The sequence below is a fragment of the Lissotriton vulgaris genome, chromosome 6 (genome assembly GCF_964263255.1).
Source record: "Lissotriton vulgaris chromosome 6, aLisVul1.2, whole genome shotgun sequence".
In the NCBI taxonomy this organism is placed as follows: Eukaryota; Metazoa; Chordata; class Amphibia; order Caudata; family Salamandridae; genus Lissotriton; species Lissotriton vulgaris.
This window is the reverse complement of record NC_141694.1, coordinates 1,033,216,503-1,033,243,555: the sequence shown is the minus strand read 5'-3', so window position 1 is coordinate 1,033,243,555 and position 27,053 is coordinate 1,033,216,503.

Here is a 27,053-nt window from a genome sequence, read left to right as displayed (position 1 = left end):
TTTTGTAGAACCTCATACAGACAAACATTCTCCAAGTGACTGCTTCTATTTGGATAATATGTATCCAACATGTTGGTCTTCAAAATATCTGTACTGCTTGGCTCCTTCTCCGCCAAATACTCAATTTCCCGTACAGGTTTGAGAACTCGATTACGCGTTGCAGCAAGACCAAAACTTGCCCAAATGATACTCCTAGATTTGGCATAGAGACTAGCTGAAGATAACCGGTGAGAACATTCATAAGCTCCGATTTCTCGATGTGACAACATCTTCAGACTGAAACTGTACAACTTCTTACTGAGGCTCTTTTCATGGGAAATGTCCTCCCACATATCCTTGAGTTCTGTCTTTTCTTTTTTTGTGATGTAAGACGTCACATACCGAGCCACAGCCATACAGTTGTCAGCCACAAACTGTATATCCATGTTAGCATTCCACATGGACAAAATCACTGGGTTGTAGTCATTGATGTTCTTGGACTCTTCGTTTCTCTTCAAATTGTATGTATTTTTGGGTGATTTCCATGTCACATTATGTCGCAGCGAAGACATCAAACTGTTCACTCTTCCTTTAGATATCACCAATCGTGGAAATCCAAAACGACATTTTGTGTAGTACTTGTTCTTGTTTCTGAATTTACGACGACAGTATCTTCCACAACGATGGCTTTGAAATCGTAAAACTTGTTCTCTTAGACTTTTGTCTTCCTTTGTCTTTGGAACAGCACATGTAGAATACTGTTCTATGAAATTCATCACTAAGTCATCCGGATCTGTTCCAAATTTGGGTGCATCTTTGATCCATAGCAGCATATGTATATGAGGAGCACCTTGTGCTTGATACTCCTTTCTCCAGAAGAAATCCAACACCTCTCCAAGAGGTGGATTTTTCTTGTTCGTGATGAAAGACATCATAGCTTCAAATCTATGATTGAAGTACCTGCATACATTCACTGGATCCAAAGAGCACAGTTCTCCGGGTGTCTTGAATTCAATATTTTCAATGTTTCCATTTGCCTCTCGTAGAAATTCAAGTACGTCTTCCCAGCTATACTCAGCACAGCTGAGAGTGAGGAACCATGTGGGAGTTCCTAAGTTCCTCAGCATACATTTTAAGTCACCATGACGACGGTATCAATACTCATTAGTACCACGCTGACATGCCATCAGATTAATCAGGTGAGAATCCAAAATACTGTCTTGCACATTGACTTTATCCATAAAGTCCCTTGCTGAGATATTTCGCAGTTGTAAACCACTTTTCAGGATGTGGTTCACTGCATAAGACAGTCCAGACAGATCACTTTCAAACAGTAGATGAAACAAATAGGGAATGCATTGACGAAACCTAGGATCTTCTGCATACAATCGTAAAGTCCGGTATTCAGAAGCAGGAATTTGATAAGGTCGCTCATCAGATCGTCCTCCTCGACCTGTGGGAAATAACTGTGGAAAACACCGAGCTTCCAAACTTTCCTCCCAAACACTAATGGAACTCCCTTTGGCTTGTTTCATTTGAAACAACTCAATAGCATTCCCCATGACTTCCTTGGAATGCAAAGGATGAACACTATAATGTTCATATATTTCTTCATTTTTAGAGGCTTCTACTTTCTCAATTTGTCCAGCACACAATTCGCTGTCTTCTTCTTCACTTACTTCCTCTTCTACTACACATACATTCTTGTAGTACTCATTGTTTTTTATCAAATAAAATGTTGCCTTTTTGACTTTCCTAACATCCACTAAATCTTGCCAGATTTTCTTACTCTTTGTCGGAACACCATTAACTAGGATAACCAGAGGTTCCTCTTCCACTTTCTCTACTCCAATTGTATTAATGTTTTTCTTCAAATCTAAAGGCAAATAAACAACTCTTCCCTTTAATCCTCTCTGTAAATCTGATGGAGGCAATTTCCCTGTCTTTGGCTCCATTCGTACAATAGCCTGAAAGGGATGCACACTTTGAATCAAAATAGATTCATAAGTATCTAAATCCTTCAATTCAGAAGGAATGTCAACCAATTCCAGATTATTATGAACCGCTCTAGCAGGCATCCGGTTTTGGTTTAATTTGTTAAAACAATAAGTACACATACGTTGGTCCGATCCCAAATCAAAACAATTTTCTACCATCAAGTATGTAGCAAAATCCTTCCATTCACTATTGTTTTCCATTTCACTTTTTGCATATAAATCCACTAACTTAGTCTGATTCTTATAATAAGTCCGTCGACAACACACACAAGTGAAATTAGGCCTCTCACTTGATTTCACCTGAAAGATGGAAATTTCCTTGTGAAACTTATCTATATTAGAAATCTGTACACTCTCTTTCACATTACCTTCTTCTACTGGGTCAATTTCAACATTGTTCTCTTTACTAGCAAAGTAACAGAACTCAATTTCTTCACAAATATTCTTCACATGTAGTTCTGAACCATGCAAAAGAGCACTGCTCAATTGTTTAAGCATAATTGCTGGGCTCTTAGCATAATACAACATTCTCACTAATTTCCTCACATTATTATGATGCACTGCTAGCATCCTGAAATGATGAAAAACACTCTGGCATACTCTTCCGGAAAGACAAGCCAGGGAATGCCCATGCAAACCTGTTACTTCTCTCACTCTGCAAGGATCTAATTCTTGCAACAACTTCATTTTCTGTTTTAAACTTTTCTTATTAAATGTACGTACAAAATCACAAAACAAATTGATGGAATCCTGTCGCACACTACAAATGCTACTACATTTCCTAGGTGTAGACTGGTCCCTTAGGACGTCTTCCTAAAATCTCATCACCTAACACCTCTTCTGCATCTGCAGACACAAGTTTTTCTTTTTCAACCGGACAACCATCTTTTACCTCATATGCTCGACCACTGGTGTCAACTGCATGCACCAAATCATTGTCTTGAAAGTAACTCTCCTCATTAAAAAATGCCTCACAACTTGAACTATGCATCCATTCTCCTGAGAATACTTCACAAAAATTAGTACGATTAACTACTCTCTTCCATCTACTATTTGATTTGAAATCAGAAATTACCTTGTTTAGTTTCCTAATTCCATTGATTACCAAAATAGATAACTTTCGCTTAATTTCGAAAGCCTGATCAATAATTTTCTCTACATTTTTCTTTTTCTTATAAAATGTCACTTTCTGTTGGCCTTTCTTAAAAAATTTTAACAAATTGACAATTATCCTGTTGCGGAACATTCGCCTACGAATGTCCCTGAATTGAATATCCCTTCTACTGCCATGCACAGACTTATCTCCTGCTCTAGCAGAAACTTTTTTTACGGGCCTTTCCTTTTCCTTTAAATTGTCTCTCTTCTTATGCACTAAAACATGTTCAATACTGGTATTGTTTGTCTGAAAATTGTTTTTAAAAATGATTTTATTTTCTTACCCGGACCTTTTTTGGCAACTTGATACGATTTCATATTACAGGACTGTTCCAAATCTTTACCAAGATGGAGTGTAAGTCGCTTTGCTTCTTTTAGTTTTCGCTGCCTTGAGGGCATTTTTAAAGTTTTCTAAAGATCTTCAGTTAAATCTGTGGAAAAATATTTAAAAAATTGATATTAACCACTATTACCAAACAGTAAACCAATAACAGAAGGCAAACAATTAACACACTAGATGTCAATACCATCTACAGTAATTTAACAACATAGACAAAGGGGGCATATTTACAAGGCACTTGCACCATGGGGGAAATAAGTTAAAATTCCAAGAACACATAGGGTCGTATTTACAAGGCCCTTGCACCAGAAAGAAGTGACTTGAAATGGCCAAGCACACATGAGGGTGTATTTACAAGACCCTTGCATCAGGGGGAAGTGACTTACAATTACCAAGCACACATGAGGGCGTATTTACAAGGCCCTTGCACCACCATAAGGTGTGGCCTATGCAGAAGTATGCTGGATTGTCTGTCTGCCATGGTAAAACCAAGAAATATCTAGGAGCAAAAAGGCAGGTCTGGCAGTCACAAAAGTTTGTTTGAGGTGAGGCCTACTCAGCGTTGCAGATGAAATTTTGGCTTATTGAAGAGTACAGAAGACATAATACATGTGCAGGCCAACAGATGAAGTGAGTCATGTCCAGTGCACACTTCAACAAAGACCAGACCTCCTCTGTCTCCCTGGACAGGCCTAAACCTCATCAGCACAATGTGATTAGTAATGTTAAGAAACACAGGTGATGTAATTGAAAAACGTGCACCCTTGCACCAGGGGGAAATGACTTAAAATTACCAAGCAGACATGAGGGCATATTTACCACACCCATGCACCAGGAGGAAGTGAGTTAAAATTGCCAAGCACACATGAGGGCGTATTTAAAAGACCCTTGCACCAGCAGAAAGTGACTTTAAATTGCCAAGCAGACATGACGGCGTATTTACCACACCCATGCACCAGGGAGAAGTGACTTAAAATTTCCAAGCAGACATGAGGGCGTATTTACCACACCCATGCACCAGGGAGAAGTGAGTTAAAATTGCCAAGCACACATGAAGACGTATTTACAAGGCCCTTGCACCAGAAAGAAGTGACTTGAAATGGCCAAGCACACATGACGGTGTATTTACAAGACCCTTGCATCAAGGGGAAGTGACTTAAAATTACCAAGCACACATGAGGGCGTATTTACAAGGCCCTTGCACCACCATAAGGTGTGGCCTATGCAGAAGTATGCTGGATTTTCTGTCTGCCATGGTAAAACCAAGAAATATCTAGGAGCAAAAAGGCAGGTCTGGCAGTCACAAAAGTTTGTTTGAGGTGAGGCCTACTCAGCGTTGCAGATGAAATGTTGGCTTATTGAAGAGTACAGAAGACATAATACATGTGCAGGCCAACAGATGAAGTGAGTCATGTCCACTGCACACTTCAACAAAGACCAGACCTCCTCTGTCTCCCTGGACAGGCCTAAACCTCATCAGCACAATGTGATTAGTAATGTTAGGAAACACAGGTGATGTACTTGAAAAACGTGCAAATATTTTTGCTCATTTCACAATCACATCACCTGTGTTTCCTCAGCTTAGGTATCTCATTGAGCAGATATAGTCTAGCATATCCAAGAGTACGCAGAAGGTGAGGACTGTATGCAGCAGTGCAATGTACATAATTCTCCTCCAATGACAATTACAGAAGCCTTAGCATATCCATTCCCCCTAAACAGTCCTAAATGTATATCATAATTATCATAGTGACTATGAAACTCTACCAGTACATATTGTGAAACCTAAATGACTTCAAGAAACGACTTTTTAAACCATCAAACAAGCAAATTATTCTCCCATATTCATGTTGAGAAATAAAATATTTATTTAAAAAAGAAAACCCCTTGTTGTCCTTCTCATAAATGTGAAAAGTATTTCTTTTTAAAAAAAAACGATTTTCTGGTCATAATTTCAAAACACAAAACAGCTCCTATGTACAAGCACACCCTAGCTGGCTTCCTTATTTTCTCCAATAAGCATACCAATCTCCTTCTAAATTAAAGGAATCTTTTCTCACCTTAGCACGATTTTTGAAACACATCATGTAAGGAAATTAGTCTCCCAGATTCCTGGGAGAAGTACCTTAAAATTGTCTAGCACACATAGAGGCGTATTTACAAGGCACATGCACCAGGGGAAAATGACTTAAATTTGCAAAGCACTCATGAGGGTGTATTTACAAGAACCTTGCACCACCTTTAAAGTCACTTTTAAAATGGAGAAAATGACGTGAATGTGTCTCATAAGCCTTGTAAATATGCCCCCATGTTGACTATGTAACTCTTGCAAAACATATTGTGAAACCTAAATGACTTCAAGAAACGAGTTTTTAAACCAAGAAACAAGCAAATAATTATCCCATATTCATGTTGGAATGTGAAATATTTATTTAAAAAAGCACACCCCATGTTATCGTTCTCATAAATGTAAAAAGCATGTCTTTTTCTTAAAAAACGATTTTCTGGTCATAATTTGAAAACACAGCACACCTCCTATGTACAAGCACACCCTGTCAGTACTAATACTTCACATTATCTATAATTATAATTTGTCAAAGAAGCTAAATCTTTTTTGAAAAAATAATAAAAACACTTGACACAAAACAACATTTTAAATGTACAGCTAACTTCCTTATTTTCTCAATATACTATTCTACTCTCTATCGAAATTAAATGATTTTTTTCTTACCTTAGCAAATGCTTTTTGAATTTCAAAACAGTCTCATAAACACACAAATTTTTCTTTAGCAGAACAAAAGGTGTGCACTCCAGAGGCTGGAACAAACAAAGACACTGAAATGCTGAAATTCATCACACATATCTCTCATGTGACCCAATCAAAACTCTTCCCTCACTTTTTTCAAATCAACACCCTTCCCCCCTCTGCCCTTTCTGGCCTTTTTCCATAGCAACTACCTCCTGCCAGACCTCTCATGTTTACAAGTTCACACAACAATGTTTCAAATGAACTCTGAACTCTCAGTACACCTGCTAATCCACTGCAATGTTTCTTAAAATCATGTTTTCTTAACCATTCAAATTACATGTTTCAAAGAACACATCCATGCACCCTAACTTTCAGTTTTCAGCAATGGAAATCCACCAATCACTGCTACTGAATCATTAGCACACAAACTCCACATTTTTTTTTCTTTACAAACTCCTACTGTTTCAACTGCCATTTCATTCCCACACTTCATCTCACTGCAGCAGAACCTCCTCTCGCCATGTTTTCTGTCTGGATTGTTGGACATAGTTGCATTCACTGGGCTCACAGGTATGCTGAAAACAGAAATTTACACAACCTCAATTTACAAAATGTAGAAATCAAATGGATTTGCCAAAGAGGATTGAGATGTCACCAATTGATACCATTGGTGAAAACCTTTTTGCATTTGCAAAACCCTGACCTCATAATAGTGCACTGTGGAGGAAATGATTTGGGCACTTTGACTGGGGTAGGTCTGGAAATGCTCTTAAAGGACACCTTTGAGCAACTAATGGCACTTTTCCCTCAAACTGCCTTGGTATATTTCAATATATGCCAAAGACAGAAATGGAGGTGGTCCAATCGAATTTCTCCACAAATTGAGAAAGCGAGGAAGCATGTAAATAAGTCTGTTTCAGCTTATATGAGAGGCCATGGAATGGGTGCCATCTACAACAATAACTTGCGTTATTACATGCAAGATATCTACAGAGGAGATGGTGTGCACTTCTCAGATGAGGGCAACAGAGTTTTCATACAAAATTTAAGACTGTGTATTGGTACCTACTTATAAGTACCTAGAACTTGCACAGAACCCAAAAGCTCTTTTCAGAGCTACCTTAACTATAATTACTCTTTTAAAATTTCGAATGTACCTTTTTTCACTAATTTTTACTTATGTTCGCTTCCCGGTTTGCTACCCGGTTCGCGTACCGGCAGCTAACCGCGCGAAAAATTCAAAAAATGTTTTTTTTTCCGACATATAGGAGCCTCCTCAGCCACCCAAACCTAGGGGGTCAGGATACATCTCCCGTGCCCCCTTATACTCATTTCCCCACATTGTTTTTCCGCCATCTTGTGATTAAATTCAACTGAAACACAAAATGGTGAACTCCCGTTACGCTACCGGTAAGCTACCCGGTTCGCATACCGGGACGCGCCTCTACGGCGAAAAATCGCAAAAAAATTATTTTTTTTATTGTTTGCCCCGCGGGGCACTTTAATATCCCCCTCATCAATCCTAGGGGGTCAGGAGGGGTCTACCTTGACCCCTTTCATTAAATTCCCCCTTCGTTTTTCTCCACCTCTTGTCTCTCGATCCTACCAAGAGACAAGATGGCGGCCGTTCCGGACTGTTTAGAATGCTGACAGACACCGGAGAGCCAATCAGCTTCGCTTCGCGAAGTTCCGTTACGCGTCAGGTACGCGAACCGGAGCGCTAACCGGAGCGCTGTCACAGATATATCTGTTTTTAAAAACGGTAATTTCTCAAAATCCGCTCAGTGATGTCATTTGAGATGTCATCAGTGATGTCATCAGTGATGTCACTGACCATGTCATGAATGATGTAATATGTGACATCATCAGCAGCGGATTGCGGGTGCGCGATATATAGTTAGCGCATCTAACTATATATGGAATTTCAATGGTTTTATGCGAGTAAAATAAGGTTTTGTAAATGCAAATTCCTAACTATATATGTTCTATAACCAATGGTTTTTTCATTGAATTTTCAAGGTTTTGTAAATGCAAATTCCTAGCTATATATGGACTATAACCTATGGTTTTTTCATTGAATTTCAATGGTTTTTTGATAGCAAATATCAAAAGCTGTCAAATGTCAAGTACGTGATAGGTAAAAACGTTTTCGTGTTTATGCACGCTGATGTGCTTTGAACGCTGCCCCCCCCCCCTCCCTTCTTTTCTCTTAGTAGTACTCTCTCTTTGCAGATAGTGAACGGTAGTTAACGCAGACCTTTACCCCCGTTGTAATCCGTCGTACCTGCTTGTCTCTCCATTTGATTGATTGTTATCCAAGCATTTACTGTTTTAGAATTGGTTCTCTTTGGATCATTCTCTATTTACAAACAAGCACAAAGTCGCAATACTCGGTTTAGTCTTTGCAGATAGTGAAAAATCGTGTAAAAAAATAAAAGTAATCGAGCAAAATCAGTAGACCACTAATTCGATCTCTTTTTGACCTCGGTAAAATACAATTATTAGGAACAACCCTTCATGAGAAATACGAAAATAGTGAAATGAACTGAGCTCCACACCATGAGGGCTGCAAGACAGCTCGACTCCGCCACCCACCCCGCCCAAAATAACGACAAACCCTATGCAAATATTATAAATATAGACAACACACCAGCAAAGAAACAGGGTAAAACATTTTTATTAAATAACTATTTACATAACTATTTTATACTTTTTAATGCCCGATCCGGCTAGCTCAATCGATCGAGCATGAAACTCATGCACTGATAGCAAGCATTGAGAGTTTGTAGAACGATGGCTTCAGATTTTCCACATACGGTGTAGTAGCGCGAACTGGGAGGGGGCGTTTGGATCCTGCCCCTTCCCCAAATAAGATTTTCATACGTGAATGTTCGTTCATGCTTTTTGTCCCTGAGTTGCTTCGATGTCACTGCCTTACACAAATGGCATAAGACCTGGATGGTGAGTGCCATACTTCAGAGTTCTAAGCAGCGCTTGTAACACTGTTTAAACCTTATTTGCACCTGCTGCAGCTTCACTATTCAAAGTAAGTGAGGTCCGTTTGTGGACCTGACTGCATTGGAAAAAAAAAATGTGATACGGTGCCTCCCTAAACCGCTTGACGGAGGCCCCCGAGGGGCGGTGAGATGGCGCGGACTGAGAGGGGGCGCTTGGCTCCTGCCCCCTCCCCAAGTCGTGTTGCCCTGGTGTGGCCTGAGATCGCCCCCGACATAGGCGGCCGGCTCCCGGGGTCCGGCGGAATTTTTTCCCTTTTGATGACTCTTCCATTCTGGACCTTGTCCCACAATCCGTTTGACCTGAAGACACACTGTAGTGGGGCGCCCCTTTACCGTTTTAGTTGCCATTCCGCCCGCTTTTGGTACTCTGTGCCTCTTCCGCCATTCAGCTGTTTACCGCCCGCTCTTGCGACTACAGCGTCTCGCTCACCATGTAGTTGAGTTGCTCCCGCTCTTAAAATTTTACATCAAGGATGCGTCATATGACGCGCCGCGTTAGCGCACCCGGAAGTGCTCCGGTGCGCAAGGCACAGCTTCCCGGAAACGATCCAGAACGCGCCGCGCAGCGCGTAACGTAAGCATAACAGGTCATGTGACTTGTTAATAAAACTTTTCATTGGTTCATTTTACTTTTGTTTTCCTAATGATGTAAGACTAGGTCATGTGACCTAAAAATAACACTTTTCATTGGATTAAAACATTTTTTTTCCCAAACGATGAAAGCCCCACCTTGTTTCTGGATGTTTCAGACTGAAGCTGGCGTCACCATGAGAGCACCACCATCTCGTAGCTCTGTCGTGGCCATTCCGCAAGCAATCATGGCAGCCGCTCCCCACCGGAAGCCTGCGGGAGTCGAGGGCCCCCAAGACTTTTGTACAATCTTCAAGGCTGAGGGGACGCTTTCGAGAATGGAACCCAAGCCCTGGCAGACAAGCGTCCGAGTTCCAAGGTGTCCCAGGGCCATTTTACTGGACCAGGCCCAAATCCGAAGAGCCGGCCGCCATTTTAAGAGTCCTGTGGCAGCCGCCTATCGCTGCATCGCAAGAGTGGGAGCAACTCAACTACATGGTGAGCGAGACGCTGTAGCCGTAAAAGCGGGCGGTAAACAGCTGAATGGCGGAAAAGGCACAGTGTAGCAAAAGCGGGCGGAATGGCGACTGAAACGATAAAAGCGCGCCCCACTACAGCAGACGAGCCTCCGCCATGTGCTTCAAAACTGCATACGTATCTCGTGATATCAAGGTTGGGCAATCAGTACACAACAAGCAGTTACGAGTCCCATTTACACCGGCGCCATTTTGGGCGCGGCCGGGCAGGTCCAGGATCTAGTCAAACATAACAAATGAGGCTGACGACTCTGAAGCAGTTGACGCACAGCAGGACATAGCAAATAAACATGAAGTCTCTAAAGCTGTTAACTCACTGCAGGACAAAACAAGTGAACCTGAAACCTCTGGAATAATTGTCGCTCAAAAGAACAACACACAAAACTCTATAGAGCCTGAAGAAAGAAAAACAAAAGGGTACTGTAGTTTCAGACACACTTAACACTAATGACTAAACAAAGATATCGTCTGTTTATGAAGCAGTTATCATGTTCACAGAATTGACAAAGAAGTGTGCAGACACCAATGCTATTAAGAAACACAAGGAAATCCCTAACGCATCAGCATTCTCGGAAGAGATTGACACAGATAACATCTTAAGGAACAAACAAAGACAAAATAAGAATGAGGAAGTTATCACTTTAGTTTTTTCATCAGCTAGCGACAGCAAGAAACATATTGTAATGGAGATTAGAAAGGCTACGGATGGATAAATAAATTATCAAAAGAAATAGCGACTCCCCCCTTTAGCAAATTAGCTAAATCTTTGCGTAATTTGGACATTAAAGTTATATTATTGTTGTTGTTGTTGTTATGGTTATAGTTTCCTTTTAAGTATAATTCACCAATAGTTTTGTTTGTAGATGTTTTCCCATTAACAATCCCAGTTCCATCACCCGCCCAGGATATCACCACTGTTTCCCATGTCATAAAACCTTAGGATGTTCAATAACTGAAACAGCTAATATGGGTTTACTTACAGGGGACATCTTTTGTTCTGTTTTGTAAAGTAAAACTATTGTGAACGCAAGTATTATACATAGTAAGTGTTTAATATAGCATTTGTCAGTCATTGGTTAAGCAGCTAGGACCTGTTCACTCTTGACACCCCAGGTGCTGTGTATGTTGCACTATAGTGCTGCATCGGGAATACGGACAACCCTATTGATGTTGATTTTTCATTATTGATTATTGTAAAGAAATGGCGACTCCCCCCTTTAGCAAATTAGCTAAATGTTTGCGTAATTTAGGCATAAAAGTTATATTATTGTTGTTGTTGTTGTTGTTATCGTTATAGTTCTAGTTAATTTCCATTCAGAGTGTCCTACACAGCACCACTCTAGGTAAACACTACTTTATGTAAAACCTGGGACATAGCACTCATTGAAACTATAGTTGGTCACCATGGGGTTTAAAGAAGGGATGGTTCTTCACCTGGGTGCCTTCCACAACTCAGCACGTTGTGCTGCCTTGGGACTATTCGCACAAAAGACAGCTTCTGACCATTGTTGTTTTTTTATCAAAAAATGTTTAAATATATTTACAGTTTTTGTTGCGTTCGTTATATTTAAAAGTTAATAAAGTTTTATAATCCAACTGTCTTGGAGTACTATATTTTTTTTAAAAATCGGGTGAATGGTGCCTTGAATCGGGTTATTGTCATGTGTGGGCTTTGCAAGTGTACTGTTACAGGATCGGACATTTCAAACTCAAATGCACGTTCTTTTTCTTACCTTTCCGAAGCATGGAGCGCAATAGCAGGCAGAGAAAGGGTGATGCACGTGTTGAACACTGCCTGGCCTGGCAAGTTGCTGGCAGTGCCCCCCCGCCCGCTCTTGAAAGAGGACACACACACACCGCTGCCCCGAGTACTTCACAAATCTTTAAAAGACCATGCGCTTGTTCATGAGGCTTAAATGGTTTATCACCCCTTCTAGAACCCCTGCATCGACCCTCTGACGTTTCCTGGAAGAATTAGCACGTAACACAATACCAAACCCTGTCAGCTGAAACCCCCGAGGAATCGTGGGGCATATTATCAAGGGGGTTTATTTCCGCGTTTTTGGCTATAAAAGCCAAAAAAAGGAGATAAAATTATCTCCCTATTGCCAAGCTGTCGCTAACACCAGTTAGTGACAGCTAAAAGGAGATAGCGACCATCTTGGGCCCCGCTTTGCATGTCAGTGATATTTATCACTAATGACATACAAAGTGGGCGTGCCAAGATGTTAGCGACTGGAAACAGTCCCTAACCATCGCTATCTCCTATTACCAACTTTTGGAGATATTTGCGCTAAGCGCGAATATCTCCAAAAGCTAACACCTGCCCTGAGCAGTTTTTAGCCATGTTATCCAATGGGAGGTGGATAACATGGCTAAGAGCATTTGCTGGATAATGCATGAATATCGCTGACTTTTCAGCGATATTCATGCATTGCGGCCGTTTTTTATCGCATTTGTGATAAACCTTGCTAATAGCAAGGTTTATCTGCGATAAAAATCGTGCGGCGATAATTTTTGTCTCTAAACAAGTTAGAGACAAAAATTATCGCTAGTTGTTGGTAATATGCCCCCGGGTTTTTGCTTGCAGGAATCGGGAGGCGGGAGACTAGCACTGAAATCAGTAGTCTCACGCCTGAATCGGGAGGGTTGGCATGTCTGGATTCTCTACAGCTGGGGCCATAAACTACATCCGCAGGGCTAGGTGATAGCCTGGGTCCGGCCTGGACAATCGGACACAGAGGAAGAGGAGTGTCAGAGGGTGCGGTAGTGAATAGGGTGAAAGGGAGGTGTCGGGCGGGCACAGGGTGTGATTCTCAGGGAAGAGCAGCGCAGATGGGGGAAGTATATGGCCCATGCATGAGAGAGAGAGCGGGGGTGACCAGTGCGTGGGGGAGATGCTTGCGAGGGTGGGGAGCCGTGCTGAGAATCGACGGCGTGCAGAGAGTGGGTCTGGTCAAGGCATCTAAAATGGCTGCCGTGCACGACAAAATTGTGGCATTGGACAAAAAGGCAAGATGGCGCAGACAATGTTTATCAATAAGGATTCATTTATAACAAAATATTTACTCGCAGTGACAAAATGGTGGTCAACACTTCCTGATTTCAATCGAATCGAACGTTAACAGACGTCACGCAGCAAAAAAAAAAAAAAAGCTCACGCACAGCCGCTGGAAGACATGTATCAACATATTCAGAAAACATAAGGGGTCAGGATACGTCTCCCGCACCCCCTTATACCTAGTAATTTATTTAAAACGAAACACAAAATGGCGAATTCCCGTTTCGCTACCAGTTTGCGGCCCAGTTCGCGGCTCGAGAAGAGCTTCTACCGTGAAAAATATATATTTTTTTATTTTCCCCACGAGACCCTTTAATAACCCCAACATCATTCCTAGGGGGTCAAGAGAGGTATACCTTGCCCCCTTTCAATAAATTCCCCCTTCGTTTTTCACCTCTTCTTCTCTCTCGATCCTACCGAGAGATAAGATGGCGGCCGCTCCGGACTGTTTAGAATGTTGACAGACACCGGAGGGCCAATCAGCTTCGCATCGCAAAGTTCCGTTTCGCGAAAAGTAAGCGGACCGGAGCGCAGCCCGGAGCGCTGTTACAGATATATATCTTGATTTAAACGTTAATTTCTCAAAATCCACTGAAGCACATATATTGAGACCTAGCAAAGGCACATTGGGCTAACAGTCCCTACAATTTTGCCAAGTTTCGTGGAAATCCATTCAGCCGTTCGAGCTAAAAGTGAGGCCAACCGCCCTATGGAAATTAACTTGGGAAAAACGCGTTTTGGGACCCCCCTTTTTTCTCGGCCCCCCCTTGCCGAACCCCCCCCAAATTTTCAAGGGCTGCTCAGAAACAAAATGTGCCATTTTCCTGAACATTTCAGCCGATTCCGTCCACAAACGCCAAAGTTATTAGACATAGAATTTTCAAAAATCCCATAGGGAATAAATCCTAACTATATATACCTACTGGCGATAGCCAGTAGGTAATATATATATATATATATATATATATATATATATATATATATATATATATATATATATATATATATATATATATATATATATATATATATATATATATATATATATATATGTGTATATATTACCTACTGGCGGTCGCCAGTAGGTAGTTATAGTTAGGATTTTTTTCAATGTTAAATCTCAAAATTCTATTTGGAGTAACTTTGGCACCGGTTGACGAATCTGCCTGAAAATTTCCTGAAAATGGCCTCGTTGAGCTCCGGTCCTTCCCTGAAAGTTCGGGGGGGATACGTTAAGCGGGGGCCGAGATAAAAGGGGGGTCCCAAAACGTGTTTTCCCCATGTTAATTTCCATAGGGCGGTCGATTTCACTTTTAGCCCGAACGGCTGAATGGATTTACACCAAACTTGGCAAAATTGTAGGGACTGGTAGCCCGATGTGCCTTTGCTCTGTCTCAAGATATGTGCTCCAGTGGATTTTGAGTAATTTAGGTTCCAAAAAATATATATATCTATAGGCGCTCTCCGGTGCGCGCACCGGAGAGCGCTCCAGGCGCGACACGTGACTTGCGCGCAGAAAGCTGATTGGCTCTTGGGTGTCTGTAAACATTCTAAACAGTCTGGAGCGGCCGCCATCTTGTGTCTCGGTAAAATCGAGACACAAGGGGTTTGAAAAAAAAAGGGGCAAATGACCATAAGGGGGCAGAGTAGACCCCCTCTGACCCCCTAGGTTTGATGTGGGGGCTAAAATAGGGTCCTGCGGGGCATTAAAATTTTTATTTAATTTTTTCGATTTGCGCGGGGGAAGCGCCTGGTACGCGCACCGGGGAGCGAAGCACGGGGAAAATCCACAACCATATTTATGAAGGCCTTGCGCTGCCAGTTTTGCGCCGCCTGTGCGTCACTTTTTGTGACGCACCAGCGGTGTAAAAAAATGCGCCTTGTTACGCTATATTTAAAAAGTGACGCATCTATCTAGATGCGTCACTTTTTAAATATAGCGCAACGAGGCACATTTTTTTACACTGCTGGTGCGATGCGTCACTTTTCTGTTCGCACTCCTTATGACATTCCAGATGTGTCATATTTAATGTATGACGAATCATGTTGCAAGGAGTTACAGATACGTCAGTATTTCTGACATATCTGTAAACATAAAAGTGACGCGAGGCAGGCGCAAGATTTTGACGCAACAGCATCCTAAAAGTGACGCAGTGAAATCTCATAGATTTCAGTACGTCGTTATTACCAAGCTTTTTGTGGGGGAATGCCCCCTCTGCATACATTATACCTGACGCAGATATAATGTGGCGCAGAGTTTTAAAAAGTGACCCATGTACCTAGATGCGTCACTTTTAAAAAATAGCGCAATGAGGTGCATTTTTTTAAACCGCTGGTGCGATGCGTCACTTTTCTGTGCGCACTCCTTACGACATTCTAGATGTGACATATTTAATGTAAGACGAATCATGTCGCAAGGAGTTACAGATACGTCAGTATTTTTGAACTAAAAGTAAACATAAAAGTGACGCATTGCTGGAGTGCGTCACAAAAGTGACGCAACTCCAGTAATGCATCCTTTCACAAGGGGAAAGCACCATCGCACCAGCGGTGTAAAAAAATGAGCCTCATTGCGCTATATTTAAAAAGTGACGCATCTAGGTAGATTATCTACGTCTATGAGATTTCACTGCGTCACTTTTAGGATGCTGTTGCGTCAAAATCTTGCGCCTGCTTCACAGCAGGTGTTAGACTGATGCAAGACCTTTCACATGGTGCTTGTTCCATGTGAAAGGACACATTACTGGAGTTGTGTCACTTTTGTGACGCACTCCAGCAAAGCGTTACTTTTGTGTTTACAGATACGTCAGAAATACTGACATATCTGTAACTCCTTGCGACATGATTCCTCATACATTAAATATGACATATCTGGAATGTCATAAGGAGTGCGCACAGAAAAGTGACGCATCGCACCAGTGGTGTAAAAAAATGCGCCTCGTTGCGCTATATTTAAAAAGTGACGCATCTAGGTAGATGGGTCACTTTTTAAAATCCTGCGTCACATTATATCTGCGTCAGGTATAATGCATGCAGAGGGGGTGTTCCCCCGCAAAAAGCTTTGTAATAGCGACGCAGTGAAATCTTTGAGATTTCACTGCGTCACTTTTAGGATGCTGTTGCGTCAAAATCTTGCGCCTGCTTCACAGCAGACCTTTCACATGGTGCTTTTTCCATGTGAAAGGACACATTACTGGAGTTGCGTCACTTTTGTGATGCACTCCAGCAATGCGTTACTTTTGTGTTTACAGATACGTCAGAAATACTGACATATCTTTAACTCCTTGCGAATTGATTAGTCATAAATTAAATATGACATATCTGGAATGTCAAAAGGAGTGCGCCCAGAAAAGTGACGCATCGCTGTTTTCACGTAGCGATGCGTCACTTTTCAGAAATGAGGCCTCCAGTTTATTCACTGTGTCACCTCTACGACCCTTTCTTGCGTCAATACGTCCCTTTTGCATACATTACACCTGACATAGGAATGATGTGGCACAGGGGTTTACAAAGTGACGTATTTACCGCAAAAAGCTTTGTAATAGTGACGCAGTGAAATCTTTGAGATTTCACTGCGTCACTTTTAGGATGCTGTTGCGTCAAAATCTTGCGCCTGCTTCACAGCAGACCTTTCACATGGTGCTTTTTCCATGTGAAAGGACACATTACTGGAGTTGCGTCACTTTTGTGACGCACTCCAGCAATGCGTTACTTTTGTGTTTACAGATACGTCAGAAATACTGACATATCTGTAACTCCTTGCGAATTGATTAGTCATAAATTAAATATGACATATCTGGAATGTCATAAGGAGTGCGTCCAGAAAAGTGACGCATCGCTGTTTTCACGTAGTGATGCGTCACTTTTCAGAAATGAGGCCTCCAGTTTATTCACTGTGTCACCTCTACGACCCTTTCTTGCGTCAATACGTCCCTTTTGCATACATTACACCTGACGTAGGAATAATGTGGCACAGGGGTTTACAAAGTGATGTATTTACCAAGAAACACCACTTTGTAAATATGAATAAATAAGGTGCATTTTTTATTGGAATGTTGTGTCACAAAAAGTGATGCTTTGGTGGCGTTAAAGTGACGCATAGCTTCATAAATGAGGCCTTCTACCTTCAACTCCAGCAATGCATCTTTTCTTACCCTTCCACACCCCTCCTTTTCAACATTTTCTTTGAATATCAACATTCCCCATATTCACTCTTCTTCTCATAACTTTCTTTTCTAACACTCACCTTCTTTCAGTCCTTCTACTTCACTTCTTTTTTCCTTTCATACCTTTCTGTTCTTTCTTACTCATTCTCCTTTCAATTATCAATGCACTATATTTCACTTACTCTTTATTTTTTTAAGAATATAGCTCTTTGATGAGAATTGGAGGTAGTTCTGAAAAGAACTTTTGGTTTTCTTCTTTTTTCAAAACAGGAACAAAAACAGGGAATGGAAACTGCTCAACAGGAGCAAAAAGAACAAAAAAAATTAGGGGTGGAAAGGGCAGCGATGGTTTTCTAATGCTCGAACCATGAGCTGGACACTTTGTTCTCCAAAGGTAAGCAGTTGATTGCAGTATCTGCATCTGAGGTCACCATGGTTAAAAGCAGGTTGAATGTTTGGCACCTGCTCCTGCGATTGCCCTCTCCCAGAAGAAGTTGCTCCTCCGGTTGATGTGGAGGCCCTATCACTGGGAACCTCTTGTGCCAGAGCCCTGACACTTTCCCGGGCATAATTCTGGGGGTGCCTCCTCTCCACATGCCGGATCATCGTGAAGTTCCCAAATGAGTATTTTTTTTTTGGGGTCACCCCGTGACAGGACCTGTTTGCAGATCCTGCACTCCACTTTTGGAGCATTCACCTTCTTCTGGTCAGCTGGAATCTTAAAAAAATTCCATATAAAATGTTCCTTCACCTTTGGGGTAGGAGGCTCTTCATTGATGAAATCAGGTTCATCCTCACTGCTGGATTCTCTGGCAGCCATGGTAAATCAAGAAAGATCCAGGAGCAAAAAACAGGTCTTTCAGTCACAAAAGTGAAAGAAGAAGTGAAGGAAATGGGTGGGGATTTCATTCTTTGTAAAAAAAACTGTTAGCAACCAATGAAAAGTGTCATTTTAGGGTCACATGACCCGACGCGTTTACGCTGCGCGCTCCGGAGCACTTCCGGGTGCGTTTACGCAGCGCGATCGTAGGCGCTTCCGGGGCGCAAACGTGGCGCGATCGTAGGCGCTTCTGGGTGCGTTTACGCGGCGCGAACGTAGGCGCTTCCGAGGGCACTTACGTTGCGCGCCGAAGTGACGTCATCAAACTTTTACAGAAATGCATAATCATTTTCCTTATAAAAAAAACTGATTTTATTTGTATGGTCTGAAATGTTTTGCATTATTATTAACTTTTCATTCATATTTTTTTTCACGAACGACAGTAGCGCTTTGGGTGCGCTTTCAGGTGAGCTCACCGGAAAGCTTACCGGAGAGCTTAGCTGAAAGCTTCCCGGAGCGCGCACCCAGAGCGCAAAAGAAAAAAATTATATTAAAAAAAAATGAATACTTACAAAAAAACAGCAAATTGTAAAAAAAAAAAAAGGTTAGAAACTCGATATAGAAAGGAATTAGCATTTAAAAAACCTATGAAATTCACTGAAAAAACCATAGGTTTCACACCAGTTATAGTTAGGAATTAGCATTTAAAAAACCTATCAAATTCACTGAAAAAACCATAGGTTTCACACCAGTTATAGTTAGCTGGAAATTTTACTGACATAAAACCATTGAAATTCCCACGTTATAGTTAGTTGGACTCACTATAACTTGCACGTGTAATGCACTGCTGATGACATCACATATTACATCACTCATGACATGGTCAGTGACATCACTCATGACATCACTGATGACAGAGAGACTGACCTACTTTCACTCGCTAATATATGTATTCACTAAGATACACTTAATAAGGCAGATATCCAATCATTTTTTTTTTTAAAACATCCATTAAGACAATAATTTAAACAAATATTCTTCCATCGACCTTAACATACATATATAAAACATATTTATTTATCTGAAAGACACACATTCACTGGATGGTGTCATCAGTGCATTACACGTGCAAGTTATAGTGAGTCCAACTAACTATAACGTGGGAATTTCAATGGTTTTATGTCAGTAAAATTTCCAGCTAACTATAACTGGTGTGAAACCTATGGTTTTTTCAGTGAATATATATATATATATATATATATCCTCAAAACTTTCTCCCAGCAAGAGAAAAACGGGTCGCACAGCCAACTTGGGATTTAAACAGCAATCCTTTTTATTTTTCTCATTTCCAAGGGCAACAGGCGCAGAGATCTACGCGTTTCGGTGTCACTCCACCTTGTTCACGATCACTGGGTTTGCCCCACCCACAAAGATTTAACCACAACAATTTTTTTTACTTTTTTTTCAAAAAACAAATGTGTTTCCTGTCACATGGTGTGCTAAGGATTGTGGTCCTTGTAGTTTTTACGAAAGTTTGACAAAACTTATTTTGAAAAAAGTGCACCCAAATTTGTAATTAAATTAAAGCTTTCGAAATTACATGCATTTTAGTCATGCGCCTTCCAATAGGCTTAGAATATCCAACTTTGATTTGCCTTCCAATAGGCTGACTGTTACTGATTATTGACACTTGTCCTTGCGTAGTTGATTCATTTCAGTCTGTTCATAGGTGCACATACAACTCCTCCGATTGGTTCAACCCATTCGGGTGCAGAGTCCTCAGGTTGATAATGAATTTAGATTCAGCTTGTCGCAATTTTTTCGCTCGATCACCCCCCTGCTCACCTTTAGATATTGTCTGAATGCCATAAAATTTCAGTTTTTGCCAATCACCCTGGTGTACTAGTTCCATATGTTTGGCTATGGCATTTGAGCGGTCCTTGTGAATTGTAGCCCTCATGTGTTGTAAGATTCGGTTCTTCAATTCAACAGTTGTACTGCCCACATATTGCATGGGGCAAGGGCACTCCACAACATATACAGTGAATGGTGTCTTGCACGTTATACATTGTCTGATTTTCCATTTCTTTTTATTTGCCAAAAGGATTTCTTTTGTTGGCTTTGCTATCTGGCACATTTTGCACCCATGGCATTTCATGAATCCTTTGGTTTTCAGCCAGTCATCCTGTCTTTTTTTCTGGAAGTGGCTGTGTATTAGGTGGTCCTTCAGGTTTTTAGCACGCCTGTAAGTTATTGTTGGGTGTGTTCCCATGATCTCCTTGACAGTGTTGTCTAATTGTAGCAACTTCCAATTTCTTCGGAGAATTTTGCCAATCTTTTCACTCTCTTGTGAATAATCTGTTATTAGACGGACTTTGTTTGTCTCAGGATCATCCTCTTTATTTTTACTCTTCAAACATTCCTCGCGTGTTTTTGTGTTGCTTTTGACAAGGCTGTTTTTCACTGTTTGTTGTGGGTATTTCCTTTTGATAAATCTTTCCATTGTCCTTTTGCTGTTCTTCTTCCACTCATCTTCTTCACTGCATCTCCTCCGGATTCTCAAAAATTCACCGAATGGAATGCTGTTGAGTAATGTCTTTTGGTGGAAACTGGTGGCTTCTAACGTGGCGTTAGTAGATGTTGCTTTTCGATGGAGAGTTGTGTGGATTTGCTGATTTTTTATGTAAATTTCTGTATCCAGGAATATTATTCTCTCCTTGCTCATGTTGTATGTGAATTTAAGATTTTTCACACTGGTGTTCATTGTCTGAAAGTATTCCTGGAATTCTGTTTCTGTTCCATCCCAGATTATTAATAGATCGTCGATGAATCGCTTCCAACTCACCACTTTATTCACCGACAATTCATTTATTGAGTTCCACGCAATTCCTGTTCCCACCATCCCATGGTAAGACATGCGTAAGATGGACTGAAGAAAAAACCCATAGCCGTCCCGCTCCGTTGTTTGTAGATTTCACCGCCAAAGGTGAAAATGTTTTGTTCCAGGCAAATTGTCAACATTTCTTCTAGCATTTTATTGTGGTTGTTAAATTCCAAAGTTCTTTCTTTTAAGAAGAAATTGCATGCTTTCACACCCATGTCATTATCAATATTGGTGTACAAACCAATCACATCCATTGAGATCAGCCAATAGGATTCCTGCCATGGTGTATCTACCAGGCTCCGTAGTAGGTCACTTGTATCCTGTATGTAGGAGTTTAATTTTGATACGAAGGGTTTTAAGAAGTGATCGACGTATTCCGCCATCGGCTCTAGTAATGAGCCCTTCGCGGAAATTATTGGTCTTCCAGGTGGTTTTTTTTGGTCCTTGTGAATTTTTGGCAAAAAATAAATAGTTGCCAAGATCGGGTGAGCCACAGTCAGGAATTTTAGTTCCATATCGTCAATTAATCCTTTGTCTTTCCAACAATTCAATTTTGCATCAATTATCTTTTTTAGCTCCATTGTTGGATTGGTTTTCAATTTCTCGTAATGCATAGGGTTCCTCAGTTGTCGATTTGCTTCCTTTTCATATGCACTGCGATCCTGAATTATCACGTTACCGCCTTTGTCGGCAACTTTTATTTCTATTTTGTCATCTTCAGATAGATGCTTTAAAGCCAATCGTTCCTCTTTCGTTAGGTTGTCTGGACCATAATTCAATTTCATTTTGTATAAGTCCTGTATGACTGCTTCTTGAAACAGGTCCACTTTATTCCCAGGGCTTAGTTGTGGATAGAACTTTGATTTCGGTTTTTTACCACTCAATCCTGCTCCACATTGGGCTATGGCCTGTGACATTGTCTGCTCAAATGCCATAGCCAAACATATGGAACTAGTACACCAGGGTGATTGGCAAAAACTGAAATTTTATGGCATTCAGACAATATCTAAAGGTGAGCGGGGGGGTGATCAAGCGAAAAAATTGCGACAAGCTGAATCTAAATTCATTATCAACCTGAGGACTCTGCACCCGAATGGGTTGAACCAATCGGAGGAGTTGTATGTGCACCTATGAACAGACTGAAATGAATCAACTACGCAAGGACAAGTGTCAATAATCAGTAACAGTCAGCCTATTGGAAGGCAAATCAAAGTTGGATATTCTAAGCCTATTGGAAGGCGCATGACTAAAATGCATGTAATTTCGAAAGCTTTAATTTAATTACAAATTTGGGTGCACTTTTTTCAAAATAAGTTTTGTCAAACTTTCGTAAAAACTACAAGGACCACAATCCTTAGCACACCACGTGACAGGAAACACATTTGTTTTTTGAAAAAAAAGTTAAAAAAATTGTTGTGGTTAAATGTTTGTGGGTGGGGCAAACCCAGTGATCGTGAACAAGGTGGAGTGACACCGAAACGCGTAGATCTCTGCGCCTGTTGCCCTTGGAAATGAGAAAAATAAAAAGGATTGCTGTTTAAATCCCAAGTTGGCTGTGCGACCAGTTTTTCTCTTGCTGGGAGAAAGTTTTGAGGATAATAGCGGCTTGGTTCTGCCGCAGGATACCGCACATGCGTGAGCGCTGCACTATCTCCCGAAAAGGAACTGCTTTGGAGGTATATATATATATATATATATATATTTTTTTTTTTCAAGATACACAGTTGTGGAGTTAAGAATACTTGTGCTTGATATTGTTAAGTCAATACATCCAAGGACTAGAAGTCTAACATTCCATGTAGAATCATGCATGGTGATAGCTTTGACTAGATTTTTAAAGTGCTGGCTGTTCAGGGTAGAGAATGTATTATTTGCAATAAGTAGCAGTAATAGAGAATAACATGCAGATGTTGGTTCTTACTGCATCAAAATCTGCAAACTTAGTGTTGACATGGCATTTTTCGTCCATTAAGTTTGGCTAGTTTAATATTCCGGGGATGTGGATTTCATTGCACCCAATATTTAGCAGGTGTGATAAAGTTTGCACAACTCATAAATCCAAATTTTGAATAACTGGATTTGTACAGAATTTGGACTTTTTTGGCATTGTTGTAAAAGAGTGCAACCTCCAAAGTGTTCAGTGCGAGAAACATGGGCATAGCTGCTATTTGTGCACCAGGTACAGTGGCTGCTGGGCAGAAAGTCCTGAGGGGTCAATTGGAGCCTGATCATTTCTGTTTTTTAGTACCACAGCAGCAGTCAAAGGGGCCATTTTCCTTGTTGCACCATGGCCCATGGCATCCTGTAAACACTACCGGGGGAAAACAGTCCCCCAAGAAGCATCGCTGACCTTCTATGATGCAGATAGACTGGCATTCAGGAGTTAGAATAAGGGCATAATGTGGGCTTTGGCAAGTAGGCTGCTATGCTGCAAGAGCAGCCTTCTAGCCAACCTACAAGCCCTTCGCCAAATCTAGCGCTGACCACTGGGTCAGCAGCCTCATTTGCTAAAACTGCTTCCATCAGCAAATCTATAGCCATTTTAACAAAAGCAAGCAATGCTGGCTGATCAGCGATGCGATGGAGGCTTGGTGGTCTGGTCGCCATTGTTTTCTAAAGACAAACTTCAAATCAGAAGTTTGATTTTAGAAAATAAAAAACAATGTCCCTGACAGTTTTCTCCTAATGCATGAGAGGACATTGTTTTTACCTGTCCAGTCTCAGAGCATGTCAGTTGTGTACAGGAAAAACGGTTGACATGGCATCAGAGTGTATGTCCTGTGTAGGGTGGGCCTTAAAATGCCATACTTGCTGGAGGATGACCAGAGTTTAGATGTTTCAGGCCACAGATGCTCCACCATCAGACATGCAGCTCTTTCTCTACCTTCAAATGGGGGCAGGGAACCAAGAAATGGCCGGACAGGACAACTGCCAGTCAGTTGCCACCCAACTTTAAATGACCTCTAGGTTAACTTTGTAAAAAATCTGGGGCATCCCTGGTTGGTCCAGGTGCTTAACTAAATCTCTATGTCATCGGGGACACCATGTTTCAGTCCTAAGCATTAAGTTAAAAACCCAATGCATTCTGGGATTCCAGTCCTTGCAAACTTCAGTTGAACCAATTATACCAAAGTTAGATTACAATACTTTGTAATAGAAAACAACTAGATGACATGGGGTTATTAGGTAACCTTCCGCTTCACCTTCTGGGTGCCTCAGTTAAAACTTCTTTCCTTGTAAACATCACTAACCAAGCAATGGTTGAGGACTGAGGTGCTCTATGCACTGAGTGGGCCTGTATGTCTCTGTGGAGTGAGGTGCCCTGTGCACTGAACTGTCCTATGGTTTCTCTAGGTCTGAGGTGCCTAGAGTACTGAGAGGTCCTTATGCTCCCTGGGGTCTGAGGTGCCTCACACACGGAGTGGTCCTAAATTTACTTGAGGACTGAGGTGCCCTGGGCATTGAGAGGTCCTTTGTGTCCTTGAGGACTGAGGTGCCATGTGTACTGAGTGGTTCTGCATGTCCTTGAGAACTGAGGTGCCCTGTGAATTGAGAGGTCCTATGTGTCTTTGAGGACTCAGGTGCCTTGTGCACTGAGAGACCCTGTGGTTGCTTGAGGACTAAGATACCCTGAGCATTGAGAGGTCCTGTGCATCCCTGAGGATTGAGATGTCGTGTGCACTGAGTGATTCTGCTTGTCCTTGAGGGCTGAGGTGCCCTGTGAATTGAGAGGTCCTATATGTCCTTGAGGACTCAGGTGCCTTGTATACTGAGAGGCCCTGTGGTTTCTTGAGGACTAAAGTGCCCTTAGCACTTCATGGTCCTGAATGCCCTAGAGGACTGAAGTAGCCCGACCCCTGAGTGGTTCTGCATGTTGTTGAGGACTGAGGCTTTGAGATTGCATTCAGGGCACGTGCACTGAGAGGCCTTTGCATTGTTCTCTGATTTTCTCTATGTCCCTACTTTCCTCTTTTCTACCCTTTCATCTTGGTTTTCTCTCTCCTCTCCTACATCTCCTTCCCCCATTTTCCTTCACTGCCAGCTATCCTCGTCTGCCTCACTCTCCTCTGGACATGATTATTGGGCTTGGTTTACAGTAGTCAGTGGAGTATACTGTGGTACAGCAGGTGCGAACAGTGAAAGGGGGTCTTGATTGTATGAGTGAGGATGTCATAAATTAAAATTTGTGATGATTTCTGTGTACCCTCAGGTGCAACCAACTCCGTGCTTTTGAATCGAACGGGATGTGGCTTTGAGGTGTTAATGACCAGTGCATCTGTTCTAGACTGCAGTTCGCAGTGTTCACAATTTAGTTTGAGTGGTGATTGTTTAATTACAGAATCCAGTGGTTAAGTAATTACAAAGTCTATTGAAACAAACGCAATATTGTTTAATTAGAAGATTGGAATGTTAGGAGCTCCATTGAAAACAATGGAGTAGTTCCGTTCTTATAATGTCCTGTATAAGCCTGGACCTGCAACATTGCAAAGTTTTTTTGTTCACATCTCTGGCTGTGAACAAATGCATAAGGGATGCTGAAGGCATTCCAATCCCCTTGTGCTCTTTTAAGGCTTTGCTTTATTTGTTAGAAGATTGTATACTCTAGTGGCAGAATGTTCAAATAGCCTTACGGCTCTTTGTAGCTGGGCTATAGTGGCTATTAAAGTTTCTCTGCCTTGTTAAAGGCCCTTCAGTTTAAGCCTTTAATGTTGGAGAGGGCCTTTAATAGTCGGTATAGCCTGCTACAGTGGGCTGTAAGGGTAGTGTATACTTGGTTGAAGTCGTTTTTTTAGATGAGTTATAGATTTAGTACAATGACCAAATTCATCTTGCAAGTAGAAAGGAACAGTGAATAGAATAGACTGTGGACAGATGAAATCCCAATTTGAATTGTTTTGATTTATTTATTGTAGAGTTTTATGTAATTCATGTTGTTGTATTTTTTAAAGAGGGAGTGAGAAAAAGTATTGATCGTTGTGTGTGTGAGTATTGCCTTCAATTAACAATGCAAACAGTAGAGTTCACAATTCAGATTGAGTCGCTATTGTAGATGTTGCAGTCCTTTAAGAGAAGAGATTGCTGTAGTTTTCTCTGTCTGCAACACTTATACGCATCATTGCAGGTTCCACACATGGTTTTGTTTGCTTCGTGTATTGCAAACTCTAAAGCTCAAGTCAATGCCACGTGGGTGTGAGCCCTTGCTGAACCCTCTCTCTGGCCTGTACTGCAGAATTCAGTATTCACATTTTCAATTAAGTCGGTATTGTAGATGATGCAGTCCTGTAGGAAAAAAACATTGCTCCAGTGTGCTCTGTCTGCACCACTCATACGCATCATTGCAGGCTTTGCACACTTTTGTTTGCTTTGCGTATTGCAAACTGTAGAGCTCAAGTCAATGCCATGTGGCTGTGGGCCCTTGCTGACTGCTCTCTTTGGCCTACACTGCAGACAGCAGTGTTCACAGTTGAGATTGAGTCAGTATTGTAGATGAGGTAGTCCTGTAGGAAAAGACATTGCTCCAGTGCATACTGTCTGCACCACTCATATGCATAATTGCAGGCTCTGCACACTTTTTCTTGTTTTGTGTATTGGAAACTGTAGAGCTCAAGTCAATGCCATGTGGCTGTGGGGCCTTGCTGACTGCTTTCTCTGGCCTACACTGCAGATAGCAGTGTTCATAATTGAGATCGAGTTGTTATTGTAGATGAGGTAGTCCTGTAAAAAATTGCTGCAGTGCGTACTGTCTTCACCACTCATACCTATCATTACAGGCTCTGAA